The sequence below is a fragment of the Canis lupus genome, chromosome 2 (assembly GCF_048164855.1).
Source record: "Canis lupus baileyi chromosome 2, mCanLup2.hap1, whole genome shotgun sequence".
NCBI classification, from domain to species: Eukaryota; Metazoa; Chordata; class Mammalia; order Carnivora; family Canidae; genus Canis; species Canis lupus.
In genome coordinates this window covers 57,311,795-57,318,898 of record NC_132839.1, presented here as the reverse complement: position 1 = coordinate 57,318,898, position 7,104 = coordinate 57,311,795, and positions in this window count along the sequence as shown.

Genomic DNA, 7,104 nt, shown 5'->3' with positions numbered 1-7,104 from the left:
CTCTCATAAATAAATAAATAAAATCTTAAAAACAAAAAACAAAAGATCTGGACAGGATTTAGGGAAACTAGCAAGGATGCTGAAGATACCCCCACCCCGGGCTACAGTTGCTGGAAGCCATGGCTCCCTGAAGGGCAAGTGGACAAGTCATTACTGGAATCAGGAGAGGGTCACTGGACAGGAACTATGGCCTTGGGAAGAGGAGCACAGACACTGCCAGGGGATGGCCTGGCAAGGAGGAAGTTGCAGGAATAAACACTCTGGCCTCTCCCTTGCACCTGTCAGTATCCTGCCGGTGCCTCCCACTAGCTAAAGCCAACAAGCACACAGATGGCTCTGGAGCAAATGGATGCAACCCCTAGGGGTCAGCCTCCCAGGGCTTGAAGATGGTGGAGCAGAGCGGAGGGTGGGCCTAGTGGTCAAACAGAGGGTCCCTGGCACACAGCTTCCATCCCTGCAGTGAAATCCCAGAGTGTAGAGTCCACGTCAGAATCACCCACCCCCTCCCAGATCCATGAGAAGCCCAGACCTTGCATAGCATAGTAAGTTATTAATAAATATTTGGTGAATGAATCTTTCATCATTAGTGGGTGAGCATGTCTGATGATTAACTTTCAGATGTTTTATGGAATTTAGCTGCTCAAAGAAATTTCTGAGAATATTCTAAGAATGTTCATAGCTCCACAGGAAAACCTGCCAGCAGAGGCCCCATGATATGGCTAAGAAAACCAGCTCGTCATATTTCCCAGCTCCATCCGGCACTTTCTCACTTATATGTCACTTTATCTTTCAAAACAAAGAATATGAAGGAGGGATGTATCAGACATGTGGAGGAATGAGAATTTTCTCAGGTTTTGAGTCATCAGAGAAAACACAAAGCAACAGAATTAACAGCAGAGATACTAATCTTTTATAAGTGAAATAGAACCACACCAAATGTAAAGGGAGAAAATTGACTGCAAAACATATTTATTTATTTAAAGATTTATTATTTATTTATTTATTTATTTATTTATTTATTTATTTACTTACTTAGTGTGTGCAAGCAGGGGGAGGGGCAGAAGGAATATCAAGCAGACTCTGGGCTGAGTGCATGGAGTCCTGCTTGGGGCTCCATCTCATGACCCTGAGATCATGACCTGAGCCGACAAGAGTCAGACACTTAACCAACTGAGCCACCCAGGCACCCCAAAACACATTTACATTAGAAGTGAGTATGGGTTCAAATCTATGCAGTTCTTGCAAAGATGACCAAAAAACAAACTAGAGCTTTTGAGAGAGAGAAGTGGTCTTTATGCTAACACTACCAGCTACTGTTTCCTGAGCACTTACTATGGATAGGAGCTGTGCTAAGCGCCTTATATATTTTGTCTCATTTAATTCCCACAACTAGCATGTGAACCACATACTGTTACAATTTCCATACCAACAGGTTCTCATAGTTGGTCAAAGGCAGGGTCAGAGTTTAAATCCAGATCTGCCTAAGTAAATCCGATTCTCACTAGCAAATAGGTGGTAAAAAGTCAAAACATTTGGACCAGGGACAGAGGAGAGGCCCGCCGAAGTCCCCTGGGATGGTGTGACTCAGGATACAGGACCCAGACAGAGAGGCACAGCCACAATTGTTTGCTCCCAAGCTCACTGACCTGGAACGACAGATGTTGATTTGCAGCTGTTGAGCAGGTGCAGAGACGGGGCAAGGTGGGGGAGCTCCCTAGTGAGCATGAGGTCCCTTCCTGAGCTGGGGGAGAGCGTCCTGTGCACCCCTGCTGGCCACTGTGGGAACTGGGAGAGGCTTTCTGCCTCTGCTGCCTGGCCTCCTGGAAGCACCTGCCCCTCAGCCCTACTCTGGAACAGGTGTGTGGAGCATTCAGTAGCGCCTGGCACCTAACAGGGACTCGATAAGTATTTGGTTTTCACTCTTCCCTGATTTGTATCCAACAAATTAGTGGAGGAAACATGTGTGTACAGTCTTCATTTTATAGGATAAGGCTCACCTCGTTTGGGGTTTTAAGTTCTCACATTAGTGAGAGGGCCTAGTGGCTGGAGCTGGCATGTATGGAGCAGGGGCAGACAGGACAATGTAGCAGGGCTCCACCGGAGGGGAGCAGAGAGCTGGGAGCAGGGGCGGGGGGCAGGGGGTCTGCATCCCTGTGCCAGGGCAGGAAGACCCAACAGGGCCACGGAGGCTCTGGGAGGCCCTTCCAGCCTCTGTCACTGCAAGCTGGTAGTTTATAGGAGTTATGAACTGGTGTCATCAAACCCAAGACTCCAGAGGCAGAGATCTAGGTGAGGAGGAGCCCAGGATGCCTTTTCGATTAAAGGTGTAGCAGTTCTGTAGGGTCTAGAAGGAACCCTTTCAGAAGGGGGCATAATGACAACCACCGCTGTTCACTGAATGTGCTGCTATATAAGGATATTACTGGGGGGATCTTAAACATTCTTCCCTGTGGTAACATCTAGTGCCAAACCCAGCAGACGCAGGTCGCGGAGTGTGTTCTGGGATGTGGGGAAGATACCCCGGAGGCACCCCATGGGTTTTAGGACTTGGGCGGGGACGAGGAGATTGTGTGGAAGGAAAAGCTTCCAGACAGGAAGGGGAAACAAAACTCCTGCTATTTCCTCTCGATGGGCCGGGGAAGGAAGAGAGGGGAGGAGAAGCAGTGGGTCAGACCCATGTGTCCCGGCTTCCCCAGGATGTGGCAGCGTTGGCGTGAAATCAGCTGAGGCTAGTGCCCTGCCTCTGGGTTGTGACTCTGAGAAGAGTATTCCTTGCCAGGAGCCCCTCACGTTGACACGGAACGGCCACACCAAGTGGACATGGAGGCTCCATGGGGGAAGGTAGACTCGAGGCCTGATGGAGAGCTGCCCGGCTATCCATTGGCTGGCAGACCAGAGAGCCAGCGCATGAGAACCTGAGCTCGGCCCAGGGACCTGGGCTGGTAAGAGGTGAGGAGACCCCACGACAAAGGCCATGGAGTGCACATCTTAGGAGGGGTCAGGTGGAGGGTGTGTCTGACTCTCGGAAGCCATGCAGAACCATGGAGAGCTGGGGTAGGGGCAAGTCAGCAACTGACCCAGAAAACAAACTTCAAGTTAATCACCATTCCCGGGAATCAGAAGCTGAAGCAGCCCATGGACCAAGCATCCTCACCTGTGCTGCCATGTGGCCTCCAGCCAAGCCACAGGGCCTTTGCACATCCCCTCTCCTCCCCTCAAACTCGGCTTCATAGGTCTTCCTGGCTCAGTCACCTGCCCCTCTTCCATACTCTCTTTTATAACACTTGTCATTTTATTTGCATACAATCTTACACTTACCTTGGCAGCTCCTTGCCTAACACCTGCCTCCCCCACAGATTATAAGCAAACTACAGATATCCTGCAAATCTGGAATCAAATACTTCAGTTTGCATCTCTAGAAAATAAGGACACTGCCCCGTTGAACCAAAACGCTATTATCATACCTGGCAGGATGAACTCTAACTTCTTCATCCCCTTATACTCAGGCTGCGCTCACATTTCCCTGAGTCTCCAAGATGTCTCCTGCGCTTGGTCTCCTGGATCCAGGATCCAATCAGTCCTCACACAGAGCAGCATATTTAGAAAACCATCTCAAATGTCATAATTCAGACCAGATGTTTATCAACGTGGATCACAGAGAGCGCCAGATGCCTCCCATGTGCATCCCTGCAAACTCAGGCCCTTCCAAAGCAGCCTTGGCCTGGATGGGCATGCGCGTCCAGGAGTGAGTAGCTGTGTAGATGCCGAACGTTCCAGAAGCCGACTCCCTGAACATTCCAGAAGCTGCGTGGAGGGGCCACAGGGTGCTCTTCAGAGGAGCAGACCGATGGCCACAGGGAAAGTTTTCTCTTTCTCTAAAGGACGCCACAAATCCTGCCACCTTGTGGGTGGCACTGCCCCCGAGGCAGGTCCCAGGAGGCAACCCTTGAGAGGCCATCCACGTGGGCAGCAAGTCCTCCCTGGTGCTCGGCCACAGTGCAAACAGCGGTGTCACCACACCAGCTGGGGCAAGGGCTGGGCCTGTGAAAATTTTGTGGTTTGCACAATCGTCTTGTGACAAAGAGGCCCTTGGTGCATGGGACCCCACTGGGCACCAAATACTTGGTGGTTCGGGGCCCGTCCTGTGAGCTGTGGCCGTGGAGGGGCTGCCTGGCCTCTACCCAGCAGTGTCCTTGGTGCCAACATCGCCCTCAGTGGACGATGACTCCGGTCCTAGGTCTTATAACCAGGGACTGGCTTGAAAGAAAAGCCAGGAAAGTTCCAGAACTATGAGGGAGAACCTCAAGCCAGGCATTTCCGTGGTGCCGGGAGGGCACCTGCTCTCGGGGGTAGGCAGATGCATGGGGGCCACTGGCCAGCTCCGTCCTGAGCCTCAGTGTCCCTCCACCTGTGTCCGCGGCAACCAGCACTGGCAGTGAGAGGACCGATGGGGCACTTTGGCTCCTGACTCCTTCCCGGAGGCCCACTCACTCACCCCCCTGGGCCTAGGCCGAGGCCTCACCCCCCCGTGGCCCCTGCGGGCCGCACAGACGGCCTCTGTGGCCCCCACCAGGGCCGCCCCCGCCACGCTTGTTGCCGGCCGTCCCCGAGGTAGCACCGAGGCCGACCTCAGCCCCCAGGGCCTGGCTCTGGGCCTGGGCTGCGGCGCAGCTCCCGGGCCTCTCAGCCGGAGGCGCAGGGAGCACGAGGCGTGGGCAAGCCTCGGCACGGGGTGGCACCCGCAGGGGCTCTGGGGTCCCGGTGGGCTCCTCCATCCTTCCTTGCTATCCCACCGGGGTGGTGAGAGGGGGCCACACGGGCCGAGCCAGCCTACCGACAAGAAGGGGTGGCACTCACAGGGCGAGGTCAGGAGGTCAGGAGCAAGCCGCTCTGCTCGCTGTGCAGGGGCACAGGGAGGATGCCCCTTGTGGCCTCCAGAGCAGGCACCCCCGTCCTGGCCCGGACGTGCCCGAAGGTCCCTTTCTCACTAGAGGCTTTTCTGGCCCCCGGGAGCTCAGGGCCGGGGCCTGAAGTCTTTCCCTCGAAGGCCCTCGCCCTAGATCTCCAAACACCTTCCCCCCAGTGGGGACCCTCCGTCTCCCTCGCCAGGATCTGCCTGGGGCTCAGCACATGAACGAATCTCACTCCCGATCCTTCAGTCTCGGGGGACCACCTCCCTCCCCTTCTCTGCCCGCACCCCACTGCCCACCCACAGCGAGGAGGCCGTGAGAGGCCGACTCTGCCCGCCTCGGTCCCCCTCACCACGTGCCCCGCCGGGCTCTCACGTCGAACACGGGCACGGGGACCCCACGGCCGCTGGGGCCAGCCCGGGAGCACCCCAGGCGGGTACAGCACACCTTTCTGCTGAAACCAGGTTGGGTGAATTTCTTGGAAAACAACGTGTTTCTTAGGAAGGACATGAAGCATAATGTCTCCCCTCGCTTGGTCTCCTTGGTCTGGCGGGCGCGTGCAGCTAGCTGGGCCTCTCTGCCTTCTGTAGCTCACACGCCTCCGCCAGGGAACCAGCATGCAGACGCCCCGCGGGGTGGGCTCTGCTCCCCCACCTAGTAGCTGTTGACCTTTAGCTCAGTGAACCTTAGACCGGCATCTGTAAATGAAATAGAACCAGTGCGCATCTCGTTACCAGCAGTGTTCGCGAGCATGCAGTGGGTGCCAGGGTTCAAATCCCAGCTCTGCCTCCTGTGGGGCCTTGGGCAGCTTCATCTCTCAGCCTCTAGGTCCCTCGTCTGTAAGAAGACCTCCTGCCTCAGACAACTGTCACGAGGCATTGGGATGCCTGGCACAGAGTAAATTATTAATGGTTCTGGAGGATTAATTGTAGGTTGCTTGGCACGGTGCCCAGCACCTAAGGGCTCGATGCATGGCAGCTGCTATTATTGTAATGAGTTCCCTGATATGCCAAGAGTGAGGGCACCCTGGGCTTTTGGGGTCAGCCTGTTAGTGCCACGGCTCATAGTGTATTTTTTGGTTCCACTCAATCTGTTCTCTACCTCTCCAGCCGCTTGATCAAGCATCTCAACCATAGCTACATCCAAAATCCGAGGCAGCTGAACTGAAAACCCCTTGTTTGCAGCAGGAAATGGTTTTTCTACTTTTTACTCCAGTTTTAACAGTCCAACTGTGTGGCGACGCCTGGGTGGCTCAGTGGCTGAGCGTCTGCCTTCAGCTCAGGTCATGATCCTGGGGTCCTGGGATCGAGTCTCACATCGGGTTCCCTGCATGGAGCCTGCTTCTCCCTCTGCCTGTGTCTCTGCCTCTCTCTTTGTGTCTCTCATGAATAAATAAATAAAGTCTTTTTTAAAAAAATAAAAGTCCAGCTGTGTAGATGGAGATAAACTCACAGCGAAATAATCAGTAATGCTGGCCTGTCCTTGATTCAAAGTTTGAGCGTATTTTTCAGCTGATGATGAGAAGTTGTAAGGACAGGCAGGTTGGGCCAGACATTTTCCAGTTTGGTGAACCATGGTGGCCCTCAAGTCATGACCCACAGGGAAGGGAGGGCCATCCCTGGCACAGTCCGGGTCTGAGCATTCATGCCACCTGCCACCTCTCATCACACCCACAACCTGGAACACAGGACAGCAGATTCCAATTGCCAACACTTAGCAGCGGGCCCCCGAGAAGCTGGCAGGGCTTCCCTTCTTCGATAGAAGAGCACAATGATGAGATATCCAGGTCCCCCTGATTCATAATTTAATTGACTGTATCCCAACATCTGTGTGGTGCTTGGGCAAGGTCTTCAGCCAATCTGCTCAGTTTTCTCAACCATCAGAAGGCGCTATCTGGGAATCATGGCGACGTTTGGAGGTAATCACATGATGTGCTTGGATGGAGTCTGGCACACGGTAGGAGCTCAAACAATATTTATTTTCACTACTACTGGTTTTATCATAAACATGCTGAATTGTCTTGGGAAAGAGTAAGCATATTGTATAGGAGGCAGGTACCCATCTCAGAAAGAATCCCTGTGATGCTAAGGAACACCCGTGGGCTCTTTCCCTGCTGCGTGTCCAGAGTCAAGAACTGTGTGAGGGCATCTGTGCCCTGAGACCCATATTTCTTGTACATAAATAATGTAAAAAC